This window comes from Centroberyx affinis, unplaced genomic scaffold (assembly GCF_046629955.1).
Source record: "Centroberyx affinis isolate AG114_WGS23_722 - 3 ecotype Tasmania unplaced genomic scaffold, CSIRO-AGI_Caff_v1 ptg000864l_1, whole genome shotgun sequence".
In the NCBI taxonomy this organism is placed as follows: domain Eukaryota; kingdom Metazoa; phylum Chordata; class Actinopteri; order Beryciformes; family Berycidae; genus Centroberyx; species Centroberyx affinis.
In genome coordinates, this window is record NW_027279458.1 from 45,497 (window position 1) to 70,750 (window position 25,254).

Sequence of the window (25,254 nt, forward strand, 5' to 3'; positions counted from 1 at the left end):
TCTGTTTCTACCTCTGGTTTTTATTTCCTTCCCCATCTAGATGCTTAAAAAAAACAAAAAACAGATGGCAGCAACTCTTTAGCCTGCTGTCATTGGCTCGGTGATGTGTGCTCCACAGGTGAGGTCATTTCCTGTCAACAAGTTGCATTAAGGCAACTCCCAGTGTCGGTCGTCTGTGTTGTTCCCTGAGGTGTGCATCTGTATTATTGGAAGAGACTTGGCTGTGCTTTGCCATGGGCAAAGTTTTGCATTAGCTGTTTACTCTATCTCAGTCTGCCATCCTGTTTCTTCTTCCATTACTTCATTTTTTTTCCCGCTCCTTTCCATTCTGCTTAGTTATTATAATTTAAACACAATTATTTATATTGCTATAAGCAAAATACATATATAGGCCTTAGTGATGAGTACTTAAGAGCCTCGTAACACAATCAGCTCCTAATGCATTTTAAAGTTTAATGGCATTTTGAGTTTAATGGCATTTTAGATTACGTTGTCCTCGTAATGAATTAAGATGCCTCATGCATGAGCAACACTTGAAGTAATGTGTTTCCCTTGTCTTTTGTCTGCACCCAACGGCCAATTAAGGTTCACTGTGTAACAGTCTGGCCAAATCAAAAGGTCCCCGTCCTCCTTGACAGCTACAGCAGCCAATTAAAGGCCTGCACCCAGGCTGAGGCTGCCGTCACCGCCCACCATGAGTGATCATTACCGGATATGTGGGCCGGATGGGATCCGTAGGCAGCGGATTGATTACCGTGGTGAAACCTGATATTACACTCTGGCCTGAAAGAGACTGAGACCGACAAGCTCAACGATGATGAAAGTATCCGGTCAAGTTTTGGCCAAACTCACAAAACATACACTTGTACTCACACAAACACACGCACGGCCTGCTGTGGCGATTGCCCATGCCGTTGTCACTAGCCGCTGGGCTCAGCGGTAAGCCTCATCACACGGGTCAGCTCCGCCAAGATCCCACTCTCGTACTGCTTGATCATCTGAACTCCCAAAATTAAGTTTGATGTAGATCGTCTGTGGGCGAGCGGCTTCGGGCCCAGGAGGGGGAAAGGGGTGGCTGGTCAGCTGCGTCTGTGGGCGAACTGTGTTTGCCACATGCAGAGATATGAGAGAGGGAGAGAGAGAGAGAGAAACCACCCTCATATACTCAATGAAGAATCACTACTGTACTTCAAACCCGTTTTATTCATATTCAGCTCACATGGAGTCGTGGGCTAACAGAGCTAGATTTAATATGTCTCAGCCCTGTGTGACAGATCTGGAGCACGCCTAAATTAGATTGTAATTTCAATGAACTGTCCCTTACATTGCATGCAAGGCAGCGGCAGGCCCATCATTAGCACTAACTGGCCCCCACAGTGACATTGGGCAAGTGGAAGAAACATGGGTGAGTGATGCATCCAGCATTTCCGCGCTGTCAGGTGAATATCTTGTATCTCCAAAATGTCAACTGTCAGCTTTTCAGGAGCTAACAGCCCTGTTTTCAGATTGACCACCATGCAATTTTGACATTATCCACTGGGCTTTGTAACGGTTTCATAAGACCAAGAGGTTGGGGAATTTTCTCAACCCATAGAGGACCATGTAATCCACTTGACTGAAAACTTTGAGCGAGTGAGAAAGAAGTTTCTGATAAAGAACTTTAAGCTCCTCCCACAGAAGTTAAAGAATTTGTTTCTCCCACGCAATGGAAGTTTTAATTATTATCACTGAATGGCCCACAGGGGATACAGCATCATTCCTTGGGGATGACATGTTTACTGTATGCGTTTTCTCTGGCAGGCCATATATTGACAGGAAAATGTTGAAAAAGAAAACTGTTTATCTGTCACCACTCTGCTCATTATATTTGTGCAAAATACCCTGGGTGTCCATAGTTTTATTTATCTCCCACCTATTCTGCAGGCTTAAATCCTATGTTTTTTTTGTTTTTTTTATGTGTTTCATGCAACAGTCTCTTTTTGATAAAGTGCGTTTAAAAGAAGGATTGGAGCCTCTGGGGGCATCAGGTCTACTTTAATGGGGGACTATTACTCAGTGCTACAATGAGAGGACTGGCGAACTGAAGGAGATTAGTGGGCATCTCAATGGACTGATTCTATATATACTTGGTGGATTGGATGTTTTTCACTATTCTGTCTCCTTTATGGTTAACATTCATCAATGCTGCACCAGTACTACGTTCATTCAATAATGAAAATAATACAGAGCATGCTAAGGCGACACAGAAATGTAACACATTATGGCACGATTCCCCCATCTCCATTTCACAATTCACCTTCACCCTAGCACACTCACACACACACTTACACACACAGTCAATGCAAACATCCTGAGCTAAATGGAACGGAAAGAAGAATAAATGTAGGTTGCAGGAAATAGTGGCAAAACGGAAATGTATTTATATGAAAATACTGCAAATTATTACTTCAAACATCATGCACAAACCTCTCTCCTTCCCTTCATCTGCCTACATTTCCCCTTCTTGACTGTAGCGGATTTAAAAGGTGAAATTAACATGGGACCGCAGCTTTCACCTGGATTTACCTGATCGTTCTATTTCATGGAAAGAGCAGGCAGTCCTACATAATATTTTGCACACGCAGTGTTTTTACGCTGCCAGCTTAAATGAGTGTATTTTTTCACGCCTATGTGACACAACTCTGATCTTTTCATCAAACATTAAAACCCATGTTTGTTTGGTTTGGGTTTGTTTTTTTTCAGCAGAGCGGTGCCCAATACAATAGCCGGAAACAAAAAAGGGTCGAGGCGATGAAATGTGTGTAAATCCAACCTCTCTCAGCTGAACACCAGTACAGTTGAACATCGCAGTTCCCTTGGGGGGGTGTGGGGGTTCAGGGGGCGGAGGGGTTAGTAGAAACCAGCGATGTAGGCCGCCGCGATGGCAGCACTACCCCTGCTGGCACCCGGCACCAACCGCTGACCTGTTTAAACAGCTGGAGCGTTTGGCACTGCCCGCCTCCGGAGATTTGCAGGGCCACTGGCAGAGGGGTTGAGAGGAAGGAAGAAGAGGGGGGGGGGTCGGCAGGGAGGGAAGAGGGGTGCAAGGCGGGGGGGAGGCGGGTTCATAGCTCTGCAATAGGGGGCCACTGTGCAGTGCACTCTGGGCACAGAAATGGCAACAACCGCCCTCAGGAATTAAGCAGGCCACTGGCAACGGGCTGAGGAGGAGGAGGAGGAGGCTTGGAACACAGTTCAACTGAAATAGACACAGTTAGTTTGTAATAGGGGGCTGGCCGGTTCAAGGAGTGAGTTTGGGGAGAGAATGTGATGCCAATTGTTTTATTTTCAAGTCAAAAAAGTGTGTTTGTTTTGGAGGGGGGTGTAGAAGAGGGTAGAAGCTGTGTGTAAGGGGGCCTGAGGCGTTATTGACCCACACAAGGGGCCACTTAGCGGCTGGTGGCGGGGGCTTAACCAGGCGGTCACTGGCAGAGGGTTGAGAGGCAGAAGTTGGGAGGGGGAGAGCAGGGAGGGGCGTTTCGTAGATCTGCACTAAAGGCCACAGTTGTAATGCGTGTTTGGCATGAGCGCTCGCAGAGAATGAACCAGGCTCGTGCCTGTAGAGCATCCCGGGGGGGTTGGGGTGGGGTGGAGGGGTTGTTAGGAGTGATAGCTTGGAGTGCCAGATGAGTGGGTTTTACTGTATCAGCATTCATATCGAGTCAGAGCACTTGTCAATCACAGAAAAGTATACTAAAATGACTTACAGACACTTGACTATGATTTACTTAAAGGAAAAATGCACTCTAAAACACCTGAACCCTGTTAAAAAGCAGTAATTGTGCCTTATATTTCTGGACCCATTTTGTTGTTTGGTGATGTATGGTTCTTATTCCTGCTGATACATAAACAACGTGACATCACATCTAGATATTTCCAATGCAGCTACAATCGAGTTTGATAAAATTTCCAGCTATCTAACACTTCAACGGTAAACGTCCCTCACAATCAAAGAGCAAGGGCTTCTTTCTAGACTCTCCCTTTTGCTCCGATGTTCAACAGTCATACTGGGAGAAATCCATTGTAGAAGGAGCAGAGAAACCAATTCCTCCACTGACAGCAGCCTCAATAGACAAGAATGCAATGCAGCCACAAGGCATGTTGCATTTTGAGTAAGGGGCAACACTCGCTTTTTCTCGACTTGAAAAAGTCTCACTCTCTTGCTCTTGCTATCACCATTGCTCTCTCCACCCACACATATTAGCCATAGCTGAACACAACAACTCCATGCTCTTTCTTTGGGGGATGTCTGTAGTCATTTTGGGAAACGTGGGAAATCGCTAACTGAAGTAGAAGGGGACGAGGCAGGTTGAGAGAAAGTGGGTACACCCAAAAAGTAAATTACAACACTTATCAAAATAACTCCTGGAATGCACTGAACATCACAGATTGATGATATCTAACAGCATAAGTGTATCTGAGGGTGTAATTTTCCTTTAACTTTCTGGTATTTTTTGGTACTCCAAGGAGGTTAAAGAGTTATTTGAGCCCTCTCTGACAGCCAATGACAGCAGCACTGCTATACATTGTGCACTAGCAATGTACAGGAGTTAAACCAGCTATTATCCCAGGATCACGCTCCTTGTGATGTCACTTGACCTGGATCATATGCCCGCGGGGTCACAGTGTCATTTTGAACTTGTGATGATGATGCGGGAGAATGTCAACGACAGTCCGCATTCATATGCTGGTCCTTAGCCAGAGGGCAACACAGAAGGTCAGATGTGTGTATTTGTAATGAGGGAGAGGGGGATCCAGAGAGAGAGAGAGGGAGCTGGTGTGTGTGCATGTGTGTCAGAGAGAGAGATGCTATCTACTCGGCTATCACTGCATAGATCAGAAGGAATCAATGAGCTTTATTAGTCATCCTGCATAAGAATATTATGGTGTTATTAGGTCAGAGCAGAGGTTCAGTCAGAGAGCAGCCCTTGAGGTGCAGGCAGGGTTTTGGTTAACTAGAGTACAGCTGTACAGACTCGGTGCAGCGGAGAGAAGAATTGAATAACGAGGCCGATAACAAGGCTGAGGACCTGCTGGGGGACCGATGGCCAGCGGGTTTTGGAGGCTCCTCAGAAAGCCCCGGTGGTGGCACGCCACCTCTGAAATGCAACCCCGCCTCATTGCTCGCCCGGCCAAGGATTTCTGTTTGGCTTATGTAACATCCATTTGAGAGCTTTTTATTATTAAAGACGATCATATTCTTGTTTATGGAAGTGCTTAAGCTCGCTGGTTTAATCATATTTTTTCCAGAGGTATGTTGGAGGCAGCTTTGATGAATAATTCAGAGGGTTTGTGCTATACTGAATGTGCATTCCAAGGGCTGTTTGAGCACTGCGCTCGGTGCCAAAAACATTGCCTAAAATCATTTCAGGCACCAGCAAACAAATCTCGCAGTGCTAAAAGTCAAACGCCAATATTTAATCAACCCGGTTCGCTTCACAGGAAGGTTGTGAGGGAAAACATGTTTGTACAAGCCCAATTTGGTTGTATTTGGTAAGAGTGGCCTGCAGAGGAACGGGGATTGTTACAACCTCCCAAATAATAGGGAGCTACTGGCTGGTCTGTTGTGGCAATAATTCTCGCCTGCAACTTGTAGCATCGCCATTGTATCCATAATCACAGTGAAGAACGCCCCAAGGGTATTACGGTTTTTATGCAATGGTTACCAATATAGAGGGGGTGGGCAATACAACCCAAAAACACATACGTAATATGTATCTAATCAGGAGTGAGGCCACCTTATGCCTTCAGCATTCAGTCCTGGAAGTTCTGGAAAAGAGGCTTGAAGGAGGTGGAAATCTACTTTGAACTCTACGCGCCACAACTTCCTAAAATGGTTTGGTAATATTTAGATTAGGTGAATGGGGAGACCATGGAAGGCGTTTGAATTCATCCTGGTGTTCATGAAACCACTCAGACACATAATCATCTTGGAATATGGCAACATCATGAGGGAACCTGGTCCTGTAAAATAGCCTGATTACCCTCGGCTGCTATACGACCATGCAGAGTGATCATCACACCTAATGACTCCCAATAGATGGCGGCCCATGCCATTACAGATCCACCACTGTGTTAAACAGTTGGCAATAGACTTTGTGGCTTGAAGGAATCCTTTGTCTTCCTCTAAATGTAAACCTGTCTGGATGTAGGAGAAAGGTGAAAGATCATTTTACTTTGTTCCATTGTTCCAGTTTTGTGCTCCTAACACCAGGTTATGTATCTTTGTGCATTGACCTTGGATGCAAGCAGTTTCCAAATGGCAGCCCTGCCATAAACACCAGCTTTGTGAAGCTGGTGTTTATGTCGTACAGTTTGTTGTTGAGACTGTGTCACAGAGGCGTTGATTCAATTCTCAGGTCATTTTTGAGACCGCAGTTTTGTGGTGTTTAGCGACTATCCTGTTACATGATGCAGCTTGTCTGTGTTTGGCATGCATTTTCATGATTTGCAAGACTTCTATCCGTGCCACATGAAGTGATTTTGAGTTTTTTATGACTGATGCACCTGCAATTTGAGCGCTATTTTTATTTTTTTTTTAATCTTTGGAACTCCAGTAGTTGCCTCGTGTTGCTTTCATGAGTGTTTAATGAGTTCATGAGTGTTTCATACGTTTTTTTTTCAAACTCATTAAAGTGGTTATTCCATGAGTTCATGACTGTTTCATGAGTTTTTTTTAAACTCATTAAAGTAGACAACTTGCAAAGCTGACATACTGCTAATTGGCATTGAGCATAATATGAATGCCTTCTATAGGAGCCTTTGTAGTTGTGATTTAGTCCTTTTTTACATGGTGTTTCTGTTACTTCATCCCCTCTCTTGTATGTGTACTGTGAAAATGTTTCAGCTGTTGGAACAGATAGCTTAGCTGAAACTACTAGTTGCATAAGACCTACAATATTACATTAACTTTGTAGCTGTGTGCTCTGTGCTCCATAACACCTTTAACATGTATTATATTCAGTATGGAGTGAATGTATTCATTTTAGCTTAACCAGGATCCATATCCCAACCCCATCCTAAAGGTTGTCTTTATTCTTTCAATCGTCTTCTTCCTTTCTTATGTAATATTGTCACTGTGTCTTTGTTTCTCTTAATTGTGAGGAATTTCATAATGTTTTATATAAAAAAGCAAGTTTCAAATAGTTATTAGTAGCAGTAGCTGTAGTAGTAATAGTATTGTAACACTAATATATTCTAATCAATCATTTCATGGGAAATATGCTTTGGTAACATCTAAACATTTCGTTCATGCCAGTAAATCTAATATTCTTTCTTTTTTTTTTTGATTTGATTTAATTTAAAGTTGAGTTTAGGAGTCAGGGTTCAGTTTGTCATCCATGATAGACAGTCCTGGTTGTTCCAAAGTAACAAAATAAACCCTGTGACTCTTAATTATTCCTTATGATTCCTAAATGTGTAATTACCCCCATCATTACTTTAACAGGGCTGTGGAATGGATATAAGAGTTAAGGTGAAAGGAGTTGACCAATTAGACACTGAGATGATAGGAGCACAGCGTCTCATGTTTAAACCGAGTCGTAACACAGGCAGTTAGTTTAAAAATCGAGCTCTGCCAAGCTTGTATCTGTAATCAAAGTTATGATTATAGGATTTGGTTGATAACAACTTTGTGGAAGCACCGTCCCTGTAAACAATTCCCATTAGTGGGTTACAGGGATCCTCAGTATATTGTCTGTTTAATGTGAATCTCTGGCAGTGCAAGGTAAGTACTGAATAAAAAAAGTATTTACTGCAGAAGAACAATCTGCAAGATGAGTGATCTGCCAAGCTAAACAAAGATATTATAATTTGACCTTGGGACGCACGCCGCAACACTCATAAAAGAAAAAAAAAACAATTTTTGGAGCTGTAGGAAGCAACTTTTTAAAATCTTAATTAAAAGATTGTATCAGACATGGCTTTGCTGCTTATGGAAAATAGGGAAATAATGGACTTAAAAGACAAGTTTTTACAGACAGACCAGAGAAATAATTCACTATGCTGGAGTAGCTGGAATGAGAGAGAACTTATTTGCCGCGGGGAGAAGATTGGCATTTTTAATATCCACAGCAATGCAATCTCAGTATAGAAACTGTGAGGCTGCGGAGTGTCATTTGGCACAAGAGCCTTCATTTTCTATATTTTCCTCTGCTGTTTGTCTCTTTTTTAGGCCTCATTATGGCAAAAACAAAGTGTAATTAAGGCAATCATGATTAATTACAGCACACAGTCTTGGTTTACACATCTGCCTAATTGCAACTTTCTTTCACTTTATTTCAAATGTTCAAGTAAGCAGAACTTGTCACATTAGTGGTGTTTTTTTTTTTCCTCCTCTCTCTTTTCCTCTCCTCTGTTGCGCTTCTACCCTGAGAGTCTATTTTTGCCGTGTTGTTCCTTTAACTCTTTCTCAAACTCCGGCTAAACAGCCCTCCTCTGAAACACTCCTCCCACGCGCGTTGCTCCCACCATCACCTCAACGGCAGCCAAGTCCTCTTATAGAACCCGAGGCGGCCATTTTGGAGGACGACTCGGGCAACGCGGGAAGTGTAGCGGTAGCAAAGGCAACCCGCCAAGCTGATTCCCACAGCGGTCCCTCTGATGTATACATAGTTATACACCTATCGATCGCTCTGAATATATTTATTGAGGGGGAACGGGAAAGCGGGCTCTGGGAAAAAATGGGGGAATTTATGACAGTCGATGCCGAAGATTAATTCACTTTTTAATTACAGGGAAGTACATAAGTATTGCCTGTCGGGGGGAGTGGGGGTTAGATTTAAGGTTAAGACAAACGCCGTCATTTCGAGCAATGCATGCTGAGAACGCAGTATATGGAGGAAAGCGTGTGAATCAATAGTACATTTTTTTTCCCTCTCCTCTACTTCTCAGAAAATGCTTGCATCTGTATTAGGCTCTGGAGCATATTCACAGCGAATTGGAACCGCTTTGCGCACAATGTTATATTCACATTACGCTGCCATATTATTATCCTCGCCTCTTGTAAATTCATCCGATAAGTTGACGATTCTTTACACTAACCCCTTCAAGAATTCCCACTCTCTCCCTTTCTTTAATCCACTTGGTTTTCTGTTGTTTTTATACCGCAGGGATACAGTTCCCCCAGCAGAGGGGGAAAAAAAAAAAAAGCTTTACAGAATTTTACTGTGTTTAGTAGGCAGCGCGAAACCAGAACCCTCCATGTTAACACAGTTTAGCGCTTCCGAGCCCGGGCCCGGCTGTCTCTATTTTCGCTCTGAGTCTACTTTCACACCAGAGACTAAAGAGCAGCTATTAGGATGTTTAAAGGCTGCGACAGTTACGATGGAGAATCAAGAAGAAGAAGAAGAAGACGGCGTAATGATCGTTCAGAGCAGGTAAATCATGCCGACCAGTTAATTATCATTCAGCATTTTCCGCCAGAAACTTCATCACTATAAGGTAAAAATGGATTTCTTGTCCCAATATAGGGCATTGTGTGTGTGTGTGTGTGTGTGTGTGTTTTGGTCTGTGGTTGTCCTCAGCCTACATCTCTCGGTACCAAGACAGGAAAGGATCAATTCCATATGAAAATGTTTGATTTCATCTAAATGACAGTAATCATACAGAATACGTAATAACCTTAGCACAGATCAGAGTTCATCCTTACCGTCGTCGTCTTGTCATCATCCTTGAAGGCCGGCTGGCATTTCAGCCTCAGCCAAAAGTCACATGTTCCCGCAATTGATGTCTGACGCTGTAAAGGACAGCGCTCTGCCGGCTGTCATGTATGCATACAGTGTCTTATGATTTATGACCCCAGCGAGGCCCCGTGTCCAGCCGGCATCTCTTTTTTTTAACCAGTATACAGTAAACATGGAGGAAGCGCCGTCATGGCTGCTGCTGTTGCTATGCGACCAGTCAAACCCATCTGCAATCTTGTGCTAAAAATTGAAATATTCTTCACTTCTAGCGCTCTGTGCTGTAATTGCTAAAAACATGCACTGCTGGCTGTCGGGAGGCGCCACACTGTATCCTTTCTATTGAAAACAATGACAAAAAGACACCAGAGTTTTAAAATAAGATCCCCGGTGGACACACAGCCTAAGTTATCTTGTCGCAAGAGTCACAGCACAACACCCCCCGCCCCCTGTTGCCGTTGGGTTCTCCAAATAGCCACGGGCTATTTTAAATGTTAAAACATCTGATGTTTGAGTCACTTCGCTGCCGACTCCCTCTCCTCTATCAGCGATCATGTTCAGTTTCAATTTGCTCCTTTTTGAACCAGGAACTTTAGAGCAAACCAAATAAAATGGCAGAATTTGGCTAATTTAATAGCTAAATGTTTACTCGCCCCCCGTTGATTGAAATGATTGGCGGCGGTGCGAGCCTGGTGGGTTTGACAGGGTGCTAATCAGCAAGGGAGCTATCAGCAGATTGCATGTGCACATGTCAACCCTCCCCACCCTCCTCCTTCCGTTTCTCATCTCCATAACCAAGCATCATCATGCCCAAACAATGACCCGTGCTGCTACCCCCCCACCCCACCCCCGTCTCCCGAATGCTATTTAAGCAGGGGGCCATCACCGCAAACACAGTCCCCGGGATCGTGCACGACTAATCATGCGTGGCTGAGAAAGAGTTGCTTGTTAATTAGAGAGGCCCGCGCTCATTACTCACCTGTTTCCTCAGCGGGGGCCACGCGCCACAGAAACGTGTTATTCACTTGACGACAGGGGAAGGGGACGGGGCGCCTGGACTAAAATACCCCGGGAGGGTGAGTTACTAAGAGAGAGAGAGAGAGAGATGCAGACGAGGAAGTAGGCAAGAGTGGAAACATCAACACTTGAAGCTGTTCTACCTATATGTTGATTTTTTGTCTTCCACTTGTAGTGGAGAACTGCAGCACACTGCAGTATGTAGTATTTTGTTCTGACTAATCCGTTACATCAGTGAGAGGCAGGGAGGAGACTGTGCGTGTGTGTGTGTGTGTGTGTGTGTACACTATGGCGAGGGTACAAATTGGGACAGTGAGCATCATGCTCTGTCACAGACAACAGTAATCTTCCCTTTTTGTTCCTCTCTTCCTCTGACAGGGAATGTGGTTGCACTCATTTACATGTTATTCATTGCTAAGTCTGCCACTGGATGTTACATCTACCATGCCTGCAGGAAGCACAGTAGCTAATACTCCTACTGCACTATGGCTGTGGCCCACAAACTGATATGAACTGTGATTCTTTGGCATGAAGAACTGACCTTGCCTTGGGGTTTTTTTGTTGTTAAACTTCTCAGACAATGTTATAATTTAGATCTAAAAACAATAAAATATACATCTCAAAACTCATCTCAAACTTCAAGGATAGCACATAAAGTCTAACATTTATTTCCATAGTGGTTCTTGGTTTTAAAAACATAGAGAGAGGTAACACAGAGAGAGGTCGAAGAAGAACACTTATTACATTACAATGTCATATATCCATTTAGGAAAACCTCATGTTACCTAATGGCCACTATTTGAAAAATACATATGATTACACTGAAAATTTCAATTTGCAATGCAAATGCCTTCGACAGCTCAAAACTTATATACGTAATATTTTCCATAATAATATATATCCATAATGAGTCATATGCTGGCAGTCATTGTGTTAAAGTAAAGTAAAGCAGGATATCTCATGTTGGAACAGAAGTCTCACTACATACCACTGTGAGTAATTATGTGGAGTGTGTGTTTTTTCTCTAAAGAAACCAAACCATTCACTGGAGAGTGAAGACACTTCAACTATTCCCAATGCCTGCAGTTATGATTTATGTGACTTCCCTGGAAAGTATTGGCCTATCCCATGAGTCCTCTCATATTCAATTCTTTTGATGGATCTTCTAAAACAACACCTTTTTCAATGAGGAAATATACCTTTATTATGTTCTGCTCCTGCAGGGTTTCCACATTGGTATTTTTCAACAAGTATCCTGAGTGAGTTTTGCAATATGATTTCTTTAGGGCTCATTTTTCCAATATTATTTTCGGTGCTTTCAAAGGCCGCTGTTTTTTGCTCAGCGTGCCCAAGTGCATCTCATTTTCAATGAGAAGCATCCTAGCGAGGGTAAACATGGATCTTTCACACTCCAGAATATCCAATTTAACAAGTCATTTAGTCTGGTACTTGGACTTGAAATCTTATTTTTCTGAAAACAAGTAAAAATCTGCCAATAGGGTAAGATAATTTCACTTATTTCCACTTCAAATCAAGTTGTTTCAATAATCTTCTGAAGACTTTTCTGAAGTGTCATTTCCTCGTGAGGTGATCAGACTTATTCTGCCTTGTTTCAAGATATTATCAGAAATCAGTGACAATTCCTAAAACAAGTGAAAAAAAGTGGATTTAACCCCATTTATTTTCCCCATTGACAGAATGTTTCAGACTGAACATGAGACTAAATGACTTGCTAAGATGGACATTTTTCGCAGTGTAGATAAAGCAAAAGTACAAAGGACAAATAAAAGATATCAGATAGAGATAGAAATCAGATATGTTTACAACAAGACAGTGATGGTTAGCTGACCAGTTACTATAGTTAGCTAGCTAACAAGCTGATACAAAATCCGGATATAATCTGAAAGCCCCAAAAGGACATTTACTAAAGAGCACACCCAAACCTACATCACCCAAAATCCTGTTTTTATAGTAACTGTTCAAAACACATAATTCTTCTCTGAATAGTCTGGATGGATAGATAGATAGATAGATAGATAGATAGATAGATAGATGATGTGCCCTCTATCAGATTTCTACTAGCAAAGTATCCAAGCACTGCCTTGTATACCAACTTGAACCAGTGTCACATTTTGCCAGTGGCTACAACACAGGGCTTCAGAAGCCAGCGGATCAAGTCTATATTATGTCTTTTGAAGTTTGGCGTTTTTGTCTGGTCCCAGTTAAATGTCATCCGCTCCATCTGGGTCTGCAGGAGGGCTAAGAAGATCATCAGAGACTGTAGTGTATCCTGGCTCCGCTCCGCTTCTACCGCTGCCCTCAGGCTGATGTTTCGGGGCAATAGCCGCGAGGTCCTCCCGCTAAAATAACACTCTCTTTGCCACAGCAGTAAGAATTATGAAATCGCTTTGACTTTCATTCCCACAATCCACCCTCACAGGCAATAAAAGTTACATTGATCTCATGACGTACGAACACTGACCTATATCTTTTGACTCTAATCTGGGCTGTTTGTGTACAGTCGATCTGCTGCGCTGAAGACAAATTCCACCAGTTTCGTTGTGTAGTAATGAAAGCACTTTGACTTTGACTGAAGTCGCATTCATTTGAATTTACAATGCCATTATTCCAGTCTATTAACCTGTTTATTAATCCTTGCAAAAGAATTGTAAGTTCACAATAACACCCAGTGCTTGATGACAACCATTCAAACACTCAATGTGCTTACATCTTACAAGATGTAACAGCACAATATAAGTCTAAAATGTACAAATGTAATGTGCAAAAATAAGTACTATATAAAAAAGAGTTCCAGCAATTGACTTAAGTGTTGCTAATGTTTCACACAGTTTTCTTAGCCATTTCATAGTCAACCAGTACTAAGATGAAGATGGCTTTAACATATGAGGTGATGCGTTATATTATCTATCAGCAGAAAATAAATTTGACAAAGTGACTTAAGATTTCAATTTACTACTTTTCTGGGATCTTGGCCTATTTATTCCCTCTGCCCGAAGAAGGCTAGTTACTTTTTCAAAACTTTAACAGTCCCTGACAAATTCCTTCCCCTGCCCAGTGCGGAGGAGCTCCCTTCGGCACCGGTCCAGTTTGAACACATTCTTGCCAACAAATCCAACATATTCAAGTCCTAAAGTCCTGCATGCTCGGTCTGTTAATGTAATGGCTTTTTTTTTCTCACATCAGAAATGTTACCAGGTTTCAGCCCGGAAAATCCGAGCTGATTTTCCACAATTCTGAATCTCATTCATAGCTAAACAGAAATGTAATATTTATGAAAAAGGCTGCATATATGAAAGGGGTTTAACTGCCTGATGTTTGCAGCAAGGCCAGCTGATGCCTTTTTTTTAAATATAGGGCTGCGCTGACAATGCAATTAAATCATTTGTTAAACTCATTAATGTATGAAACTTTAAAAAGTCCCTCTCTTTGATTCACTTGATGAAATAGAATTTGATTCATAAATTTCCCCATTCACTCAGCTATTGAAAACCTGTGGGACACATCTTCCTTCATCGCACTGTGATGTTGGATAATAGATACAAAAAAAATGAGTTATTTTATCTGAAAACTTGACATCTTTATTCAGACAGTGTGAAGTTATCTGCAAGAAACGTCCGACAGTTAATCAAACTTTCATCATGCGGGAAACAGCATCAGTAATGGTGCTGCATTATACAAATGATGTTTCAATCTGCTCCCATTGATCAAATATTTGTACACACAGATTTGATCTTAAAATATTTTGTTCAGGCCATTATGATATTTCACTCTTCGCCACTGGTTTCTAAGTTCACAGTGTTATTTGGATATGCAAAAATGTTCTTTATCCATGTGTACATTAGCATTTTATTAAACTTGCAGCTTTGCAAACTGATTGTGATTGACATTTAAGAAAACAAAAAGTTACCGAAGTTTTTGTGGGTAAATCCTACAATCACACTCACAATGCTAAAAAAAAAAAGTGTGTAAGAACAAAAAGGTTTGCCTCTCAAATTGCTCTAAAACTCAGTTGCTTTCATCTCTTTTCTCCCATGGAACTGAGAGCGCATCTCCTTTTAACGACTTCACACACACACACACACACACACACACACACACACACACACGCACACACACACACTACTCCTCTTAATCTATGTCTGGTGAAGTGGTCTTTAATGAGGTGTGAACAGAGAGAACCACAACCCCTCTCTCTCTCGCTCTCTCTCTCTCTCTCTCTCCCTCCCCCTCCTTTTTCATCTCCATTCTCTGCGAGAGAGAGAGAAACAGACGGACAGACCGACAAAGACATACAGAGAGAGCAACAGACAGATCGAGTTGGAGGGAGGAGGGGGACGGTGGAGTTAATGGGAAAGAACGAGGTCTTTTTTCTCTTTCATTACTTCATCTCCCCATCCATCATCATGTGATCACAGCGAAAGGAGATCAGAGAGTCCGTAAGGGACACTTTAAAGATTTTTTTCCCCAGCTGATACCAACCTCAGGCTTTTTTAGTGCGTGTATGTGTGCAGGAATGTGTGTGTGTGTGTGAATGTGTTCATGCATGTGACTGGTTATGCATGTCCGTGTGTGTGTGTGTGTGTGTATGTGTGTGTGTGTGTGTGCAGGGAAGCAGGTCAGGGCTGGATATGCGTTTAGCTCCACAGAGGAAAAGCCTGCACACTCCACTCATGTAATAAGCTACCAAAGAATTACGGTTTTGTAGTGTGTGAAGACCAGGCAGCTTAACTAATGCATCTCAAATCTGTGTGTGTGTGTGTGTGTGTGTACATGTGACTGTGTGTGTTTGCATGCCTTCCAGCATGGTGCAATCCCACGCTACTGATTGAGCCATATCAACAGCGTGGCCTTGATTTGGATGAAGGGTGATATTTTCCACCCAGGGAAGCGAGTTTCACTGATTTTTCTAACTCCGCCGCCCTCGCCACTTTAAACTGACTCCATACATCCCGAAATTCAACCTTAATGTTCTGCGGCCCTATTACAGTCTGTACCAGAAACCTTGATTACCCTCCAAGGCTGGGAATATGAATTCACCTTCAGTTCACTCGGTTCAAACCGCAAATCGAATTCACACATGAACGAGAGCGCCTTCATTCTCAATAATTCCTCTAAAGCTTAAAGCTGCGCTAGGCAAGATTTTTATGTAAGAACACACCGTCTTATCAGCCTAAATCGCAAAGAGCGGCCGCAACAGAGAATAGCGTCCTGTCCGCCGTAATTGAGACCCTGCAGATTCACCCAATTTGCCCAAATGAAATTCTGTTTTCGGATATAGAGACCGGCGGGAAATCCTATCTGCGCAGGAAATGAGGAATCTAAATCTTAAGAGTGAAATAGAAACTGTCTCGTAAACAGCAGTGAGCAGCGCTCCGTCAAGAGAAAACTGGACTCACCAACATTAGAGCTTTTGCCTCTCGTTTCTTTGGTTTCCTTTGGTATAAAGCATCACAGAGCAGCCGGGTTGGTACATGAGTGTGCTGTGTCCTTAATTGTCAAACAGTTACCTCTTGCCACCATTTTGGGGCCACCAACATTCAAAATTGTGTAGTGCAACTTTAAATCTGGATGTAAAATTCTAGTGAATTGAAACTGATTTGAACCTATTTGCTGTCATTAATCAGGCTGAAGACATGGAATTAATTCCTCAGTTCTTTCTGTGCTTTATCATTTTTGCCAATATATAATGTATATTTTTCAAACTCACTCTGATATCACATCCAAGGAGCCATGGCTCCATGTTTGATGTTTGTCTCCACGAGTTCTCTTTTCATGTTACTATAAATACATGCACTGCCGGTGCACCATTTTCTCTCCTTTCAGATTCGGCATTGTCTTGTGTAAGACAAATCATCAGGGTGCAAAAACTCGGTTTTCTTTTCATGTCATAATGAAACAAAATAATCTAAGCATATTTCATCAAGAAAAAGGTAATTAAGGTAATGAGATTTCTTTACAGAGCGTTGGAACACGCCAGGCTCAGGGAGAAGGATAATTCGCTGTGCTTCTCTTTTGAATTTGTAATTAATGAGCTCACATAGGCATTTTTCCTGCTTCCAGCCCACTCTCTCAACAAATTGCACGCTCCTTTCTTTGAGACCATGTTATCGTCTCGTTTGTCAAATGATTAGAAATCACAACAATGTCACTGTAAGATGGAAGATTTTTTTCATTATCATGAGGGACTGGACACCAGTGAGGGAAAGTTGCATCCTTGACTGAAAATGTCACAATGTTGCTTTAGGAGAATATTACAGTAACACTTTGTGTGCAGGCTGTGTACAGTTAGACACCTTTCTTAACAGGAGATACTGATTAGTTTCGTAGACTCACCAAACCAGGGCCGACTGTGAAAGATGCAGACACTCAGTAACAGCAGCCTGGAGAGGCTGAGCAGCAAAAGAACTGCCTTTGTTCAGGAGCTTCACATCTTAACAGCAAAAAGAAAGTCATGAATGTTAAATAAATGAGCGTCCACAACTTTATGGCTCGTTTCGCTGCTCGTTAAAGTTGCCGGTGCCCAAGTTGGCATATAATAAAGCATCTGTCTAACAAACATTTTCACATTCATGTTGAAAAAGTTAGGCACTTTTGAAGGTTTATGTTTCATATTATTGTGAGCTACTGCACAAGCTTTTGGATATCAATAATAACTCTTGTGGCATTTTATTAATCTGTTGAATTAAACATCGCTTTTGGCCTGAGGTTTCCCACAAGGCCCTGAGCATCAGATGCAGGAATTATAGGCTACTGCAGTTGTTTGTTTGGCCTTATTAGCCTATGCATTAGCCACTTAGGCTATTTGTTTGTATTCATCTATGCAGAATAAATGACATGCAGTGATGTCATAAATTTCCATGTGTTTTTCATGCATATTTTAATAATCTGAACATTCAGTCTCCTGTCTCCTGGATGATCTCCATCCCTGATGTTAATACAGTCAACATTTGAATTCACTTTGGCTACTATCAAGAACTATTCCACATATTGAAAACCTTAGAGAATGACACATGCATACACACACACACACAGACCCTAACCAGATGAAAATAGAAACATGTATTTTTATCCAAACCAATCTCATACCTGTTAAAACTCACCACACTTTTCCTTTTCCCCTTACAGTTTTCCAAGTGTCTTTGTTTTTTAGTCACTTTGGCATTGGTGTTATAAAGCATTATGAACCCTGAACTTGCAATATATTATGTCAGCAACTTATAATACACAATAAGCCCCGTTATTAGGTGTCATGCATAATTATTAACATTTATAATACGGTTTGTAATGCCTAATAAGTGCATTATAGCACGTAATGAACATGCTTATAGTGCACTAGACATGGCTTTCATAGAAAGTGTTGCTTATGGGGCTATATATCATAATGAAATAGTTTCTGAAAAAATCCTCTATTCGTGTTTTTTTATTTACAGCTGTGTCTGTAAATCCAGCCATGCTTAGTCAGTTCCTTGGAACAGAATATCTAATTTTGACATAATAACTTGGCTGTTGTGATCACGGCAATAGAAGGACCATTTCATTTTTTCTACAGTTCAGATGGACATAAATCATGCAAATCAATTATAAAAATGCAGGAAATTGGCTTTAAATTGTCCAGATTTTGCTGGGGGAGAGTCTGTTGAGATGGCCAAGTTGTACATTTAAAAACCTAATCAGCTGTTTGCAGCCATTGTTAAGAGCTGAGGACCTCATATGGCTGCCAGAGGGTGCCTTACTCTGACAATATGGGGGAAACCATTCAGTGTGCACTTGGAAAACCTCTCTCCATTCTATTACTCCTCTCACTAGAATTCAGCTCACTTGTACAGTGACAGCTCAGCGTTCCGCGCTCCAATCAAAGTACAAGTCACTTGTCCCCAAGCCCCGCCCCTCGGAGTAGCTCCCAGTGTGCGGAGATGGAAAGCCTCTCTGATGCCACTTTGAAGACTAGAACCAATTAGGGAATCATTATAATGAGGAGCCTCTAAGTGCAGATCTTTTGTTACTCAGCAGCTGCCTAATTGGGGTTGGTGTATTTCGAAAAGGGAGTCGGGACGGCAAGTCTGCTCTTATGAAACGGTGACTCACTCGCGAATCAGTGACTCACTTGTGGCTGCCGTCTCAATCTTTTTTATCCCATCGCTCAAATGTGTTTTTTATTGTTTTGTTTTTTTTATTTCAAAAGTGTGTGCATGTTTCAATCATTAGTCATCACTTGGAATATCTACCAGGAGAGTAATATGGCATACTCAACCCAAATGTATGCATATGAAAGTCATTTACCCATTTGAGTCAGGACTGAAAAAAACAATTATAACAACTTAGTGGGATTTATTTTATCCTGACATAGACTTTGATAACACAAAATGCTGCTATTTCTACTAGGTGCTGTCCTCCATTTTTGTCAGCCATGATATATATAGTATATATACTGTATATATATGTATATGTGTGTAGCAGTCTTTTGTTCTGCGGTAATATGCTGGGTACATTCATGACATGTGAAGATACTCGCATTTTTCAATCGTGTTAGCTGCACACAGCTGAAAATAGCTTAAACATCCTCTGAAGCCGCTCTTAACCTTCCCATCCCCCCTGCAGCTGAGAGTGATTTTACCTTAAAGCATACATTTACCCTGCTATACACATTTTTTAATATTGCAGTCCACGTTTGTTTCATGGCACACTTATCATAATCACTGACATGCTCATTCCACAAGGTATTGAAGGCATTAAGTACTGAAACGGTTGCCAGTTTGAAAGTGCACATATTGATGTTTGAAGCTTTGGCTGGATAATTCTATGAGTTGTAATTCATCTCTTTCTCTCTCTCCCCACTCTCTAAATATTAGATTTCAATATGTTTATCCCTCCTTAATGCAGCCTTTATTGTGGTGGTTAATGAATAAATCATACGCCCACTGTCCATGGGGGGAAAAAAATAAATAAATGTGCTCTTCCTTTTCTCTTGTCTTTTCACAGCTCCCCTGACAGACAAGCCTCCGAAAATCCTGTTCCCCTCGGAAAGCCAAGTCAGCATCATGGAGATGGCGATAGGTAAGGAAACATGTTTCGGTTTCATACGCGGCCCACTTCTTTTTCCTGTCAGTGTGCGGAGCGTGCTGTGACATACTTGTGGCATATGCTTGTTCGTCACAATGGCATCGCTTCAGACTCCCAGATTAGTCCATGAATGCCAAATCCCTCAAAGTGGGTCCTGTTCCACTTCACTGTGGCTTTGTTATGAGCGCTATATGTCAGTTCCCTGCATTCTGTATATATTTGGTGTAAATATCAGATCAGGCTTGAAATCTAGTACTCTACTATAAGTCTTGTTTGTTTCTGCACTGTTTTGCATTTTAAATGTTGATTTTGTTAAATTTGTATTCAAAGTACCTAAAAAAAAGTGTGAGGTTGAATTTTCTTTTGTGCTTTTGTAATCGGACCTTGAGTTTGCACCATGATGAGTTATGTATGTCACAGTGGATGAAAAAGAAAATGACTTGGTCAGTATGAAAACCATGTCCACTCCTCTTTTTTCCCCCCTCCTATCTTGTGGAGTGGCTCTCAGAGCTTCATTATATTTACCCTCATAACATCTATCTTAGTTATCTCAGCAACATGGATGCAGCCTGTATTTGTTCAGCTGGGTAATGAGTGGAATTGGCACCACCGAGAAACCATACATAAGCTCCCCGCTCATTATCTTCAAATATGTGATGTTAGCATTACTTCAGATGATTGCCTCCGATTCTGCCTCGTGTGGCAGGCTGGAAGCGATCGTCTTTCGTGTGCCTTACCAGCTTTCCATGCACAGGGGGCTCATGGGAAAATTCCCGCTTTGTGCCTTATTGGGCAAAAGCTCAGCTGTGGGTAGAAGGGAAAATGGGTCATGATGGAGGCTTCCTTTGAAGTAAATTTGTCATGGGTGATGAACACAACCGGCTCGCCGAGGTAAAAGGTGGCAATCAGAAAATAGCCGCAAATCATTGTAGCTTTAAATTGATGATGGATAAAAGCCCTCTCTGCCTTTTTTCATCTGATTAAATGTTTCGCGGCAGATGATGGTGATTTTCAGAATCCATTACCTGATAGCTCGGAGAAGAGGCAATAATGGTCAGACACCAAAGTAAAGACCTGCGCTGCCTCCGTTGTTTTGTGATTGTTTTGTTATTCTACTATGTGTTTTGTTAAAGATAGCTTTTACCTCAGTGATTTTCACACATTTTCAGAGGTTTCCAGACTCATTAAGTCACATTTCAAGATGTAGCAGCACCATATATTGATCAGTAGCATCAGCCTTTAGTGAGTGGCACAAGATCTTGTCATCATCCTCTTACCTATCACACTGAAATTTGATCTAATGAGCCCCAAGGTTTTCTAATATGATACAGATCATGTGCTCCTCAGTGATATAACTCAAGCGATCTTGTCTGTAGATATTTCACTATCTGTGGATTTTGATCCTCAATGCATGGGGATTGATATGAGCCCTGTGTTTTTTGATGCCCCTCCCTCCACCCCTGCTCCCATTGATATGCTATACAGAGTCACCAGGTCTGTATCCATAATGTATGAACGCCCGTTTGATGCTCTGCCTGTACAAGTCGCTGTCACTTACTCTCAGTGTTGGGGTAGCATGCTCTTGTCACTCGCAGACAGCCTAGTCAAACGCCGTATTTCCTTTCTGGGTGGGGAATTTTTTGGAGCAATTTTAATATTCATTCCCTCATAAAATATGGAAACGTAAATGGCTTCGGTTGACAGTTAATTAGGCAGGTGAGAGAGAGAGAGAAAGCGAGAGCAGTGGGGGAAAAGAAGGACGTGGAGAGACACTTTCCAAGCTCCTGTTGTGCAACTCCGGGGATGAAAGGGGAGAACAGAGGGAGCTGTAAATGGAAGAGCCCAATTAATCAACACCTACTTTTCCTCTTTGCCCCACTCACTTTTTGTCTCCTAATGGACGAGGTTCCTCAGTTCTAATTGATTTGATACAAATCGCTTGATTAAAACGTGTGGTGTGAACGCTCCTCTCGGCCCTAGGTGGGCTTTCCCCTGTCACGCGTCTTCCCACTGCCTTCTCCGTGGGACAAATGAGATACAGTTTGGGTCTGCAATTCAGTTTGACAGTTTAGAGCACATTGCTTTCACTCTGTGCTGTGCAGACGCAGAGTAATTGACTGCAGTGTGGCCAAGCAGACTAAGTGCAGTACAAATAGTATGTCCGTTTCAAGTGTTGACTACTAATGGATATGATTTGTAAACGCTAAACACTTTGACAACGGAGTGATTCATTTAGCTGAGTGCATGAACATTTACACAAAAATGACAATGGAGAGGAACAAAAAAGATCATATACAAAATCTGCAGCTCTGTGTCTACCTGTTGACTAAAATACATCACATAAGTGCTTTTGTCGCTTTTGCGAAATGTAGATAAAACTGCTAAGTACTCATCACAGCATTTAAGCATTATTCTAGCTTAGTTTAGTGTAAAATGATAAGTAAAGTGATATAAACACAGTGATAAAGAGTGATAATAATAAATAAATTTGTCCAGATGATTCCAACCTTTTCCAGGGATTCAAACCAGCAAACCTCCAGTCACAAGCCTGCTTCTCTACAGCCTTTGCCGATGTGATCCCTCATAATGATGTTTCCTATGTGGAGCTGCATGTCACTTACTCCTCTACCTATCCTGACATTCTAATTCGTGTTAGATTGCATCCAGGGCCGCCGCGCCGCTTGTTCCTCGTGTCCATTTTGGGAATGCCCGGCAAGCTCCCCCGCGATCCGGATGGCTTGTTAAAACTCAAAGCCTTTCCCGCCACCTCCCTCCTCTGGATATCACACTTCACCCGTTGACACTTGACATTACGACACCGCGGCGAGTTTTCTGAAATTGCAGCGGAGAGGGGACAACAAGGAGGAGGTGGTGTCTGAGTCTCTTTGCTAAGCGGAGAATTTCTTGGGCATTCACTTTCAGGCTTCCACACGAATGCTTTACTTAAAGGGAACATTCACTCTCGGATACTGTTAGATATCATCTATCTGTGATGTTTGAGACGCATTCAAAGAGTTATTTGTGATTTACTTTTTTGATGTACCCACTTTCCCCTCAACCTGTGTCATCTATTTCTACTTCAGTTAGTGATTTCCTACATTTCCCAGAGTCACTTTTGACAACGCCTAGACAAGAGGTGTGAACTTACTGCTTTCAGTTAAAGGTGTGTGTATGAGCATATAAATAGCTAATTTACCAACCAGTTTGTGAACTAAGTGTGTCTAAGCTGTGTGTGTCTAGGCTGCGTTGCATTCTGGTCTATTGAGGCTGCTGTCAGTGGAGAAATTGGTCTCTCTGCGTCTTCTACGATTTCTTCTACTGGTTTAAGTTTTAAGTGTTTTAGAAAAAAAAATTTAATAATTTATTTTAGGGTGTTTTATGTTGTGTTATCCTTTAAGAACTGTTGCCCTATACACACCATCATCCTACAGTAGCTACTCTGGGCTTCCGGGTATATAATTATTTTTGCATGCGGGTCCAGGTGACAGAATTTTATGCCGCGTAGGCTGGAAGAAAAACAATATCCACACCAACAAATAAGTTTCTGATGAAGGCCTAGTGCTGAATCGTCTTCATTTCTGACCACTACTGTGCTTTTAAAAGGATATTCCTTTCATTGCAGCGTATGAAAGTCAGCATCACCTCCTCTCTGAAAAGTATAAAAAGTTTTGTGATTGAAAAACGCCGTCCCTTTGTTCTACACGTTACCATATAACGTTACCAAAAAATAAAGTCTGACAAAAGGGAGATTTGATCTTCATTTGCACTCAAAGGTTGAGCTTCCTGGCTCATTTTTTGTTTAATAATTTGAGTGTAAGCTGTGAAAATTGGTTTTCAGTCGCTCATCAGAGGGAGTTATGCTGTCTAATGCTATGAAAAGGAGATAAAACCATTATTCTCATGTACTAACTTGGAGTCGTCTAAGATTCTTTGGTAATGATTGTAGTTCAGAACAAGTTGGATAGACCTACTGTGTTATTCTTGACTCCCATTCCCTCCAAACTGACACTGATACACTCAGATAGCGCTGCCACGAGGCTTTGAACTTAAAGCTGTGAGACTTGAAGAATTTGATGCAGACCTTTCCACGAGGAAGTTCGTACTCCACTGTTTCTTACATCCATTGTGTTGAAATAGAGCGTTGTTAGGCAAGAATGATGAACTGCACTTTTGAGAGCAGACAAAATGTCAACTCTAACCGCATTGCTTGATAGAGTGTGGAAACCCAGTCCAACAGATGGTTTTGACATATGTAACCTTTACTTCATTTTTTCAATCCGAGAATGTTGTTTTTAATCATCCTATTACCCTGGAACAATCTTCTCGCTGTAACTGTATGGATTTGATCTTCTGGTGTGTGATGTGGGGGATTTCCTCGCATCAATCCAGGCACCATTTTCAATATTTAATGATTATTATTGATCCCTTGGATATTCTGATGAAAACATGTTGTGAGATAAAGGTAGACAATACCACAGACTCAGGTAGAGGTGCATGATACATCATGTTCAAGTTAAATACCAGGGAGAAAGGATGTATGCGTGGAAGGGTCAGCGAGTCATGGGGGTTTATTGATTTTTCTTCTCACTTGTAACAGGGAAGTCGTGCATCGTCTGGAGTTGACACCTACACACATTTCACCTCAACTCTGACCTTTTTTAATCTTCCTGTTAGTTCTGTAGAGTAGAATGGAGGACCAAGATAAGACATCATGGGCCTCATTCATAAAATGTTACAGTGACCGAAAATAGTTCTAGCTTTGAAATGAAATAGATTTTAATTCTGTAATTAAATTAACATGCACACATTTTTGGCTTGTAAGCACAAAATTAAGACACTTTTCTAACCTAAACTCCAAGGCAGCCTGGAGCTAGACTCAAGTGTTGAAGCCACTGAAGTAAGAAGGTTTCTCTCACCTCCTTTATTGCACAGGTACAGACGCCACTTGCTCATATTTTCCCACTCAGTTTTTTTATGAAATGCATCTTCGAAGCGTCACTCAATCTACAATGCAATAGCTCAGGTTTACAAACAGCACATTTCAGGGTTGGGAGCATTCATGAATTGAATTGAGAATGCATGGTAAATTCCTATTCAATTCCTAGAGTTGGAATTGGAATTGCACCCAGCTCTAAGGAAACAGACTGTGAATTGAATTGGAATGACTTGAATTCCATTAAATTCCATTAAATTCCACTTCAAAGAGAGGTTGTCTTGACTTGCTAAACATTATCATTATCATTATCAAACATTATGAATGAAATAAAAGACAGTTAAATCAAATAGCACCTGAAAGGTTGCTTTAACACTTTATGATATTCAGTATTGGTAATATATAACACTATGTGTAATCTCAGATATGTGGTAAGAAAAAACAAAAAAACATGGAATTTAACAGAATTTCATTGAATTAAATTCAACTCCCTGAAATTCCAAT

At 41.6% G+C, this 25,254-nt stretch overlaps 1 pseudogene; it reads left to right on the forward strand.

Annotated features, from left to right (window-relative positions):
• The window catches only part of LOC139645449 (interleukin-1 receptor accessory protein-like 1-B), a 116,844-nt pseudogene that overhangs the window by 36,529 nt on the left and 55,061 nt on the right, over positions 1–25,254 (forward strand).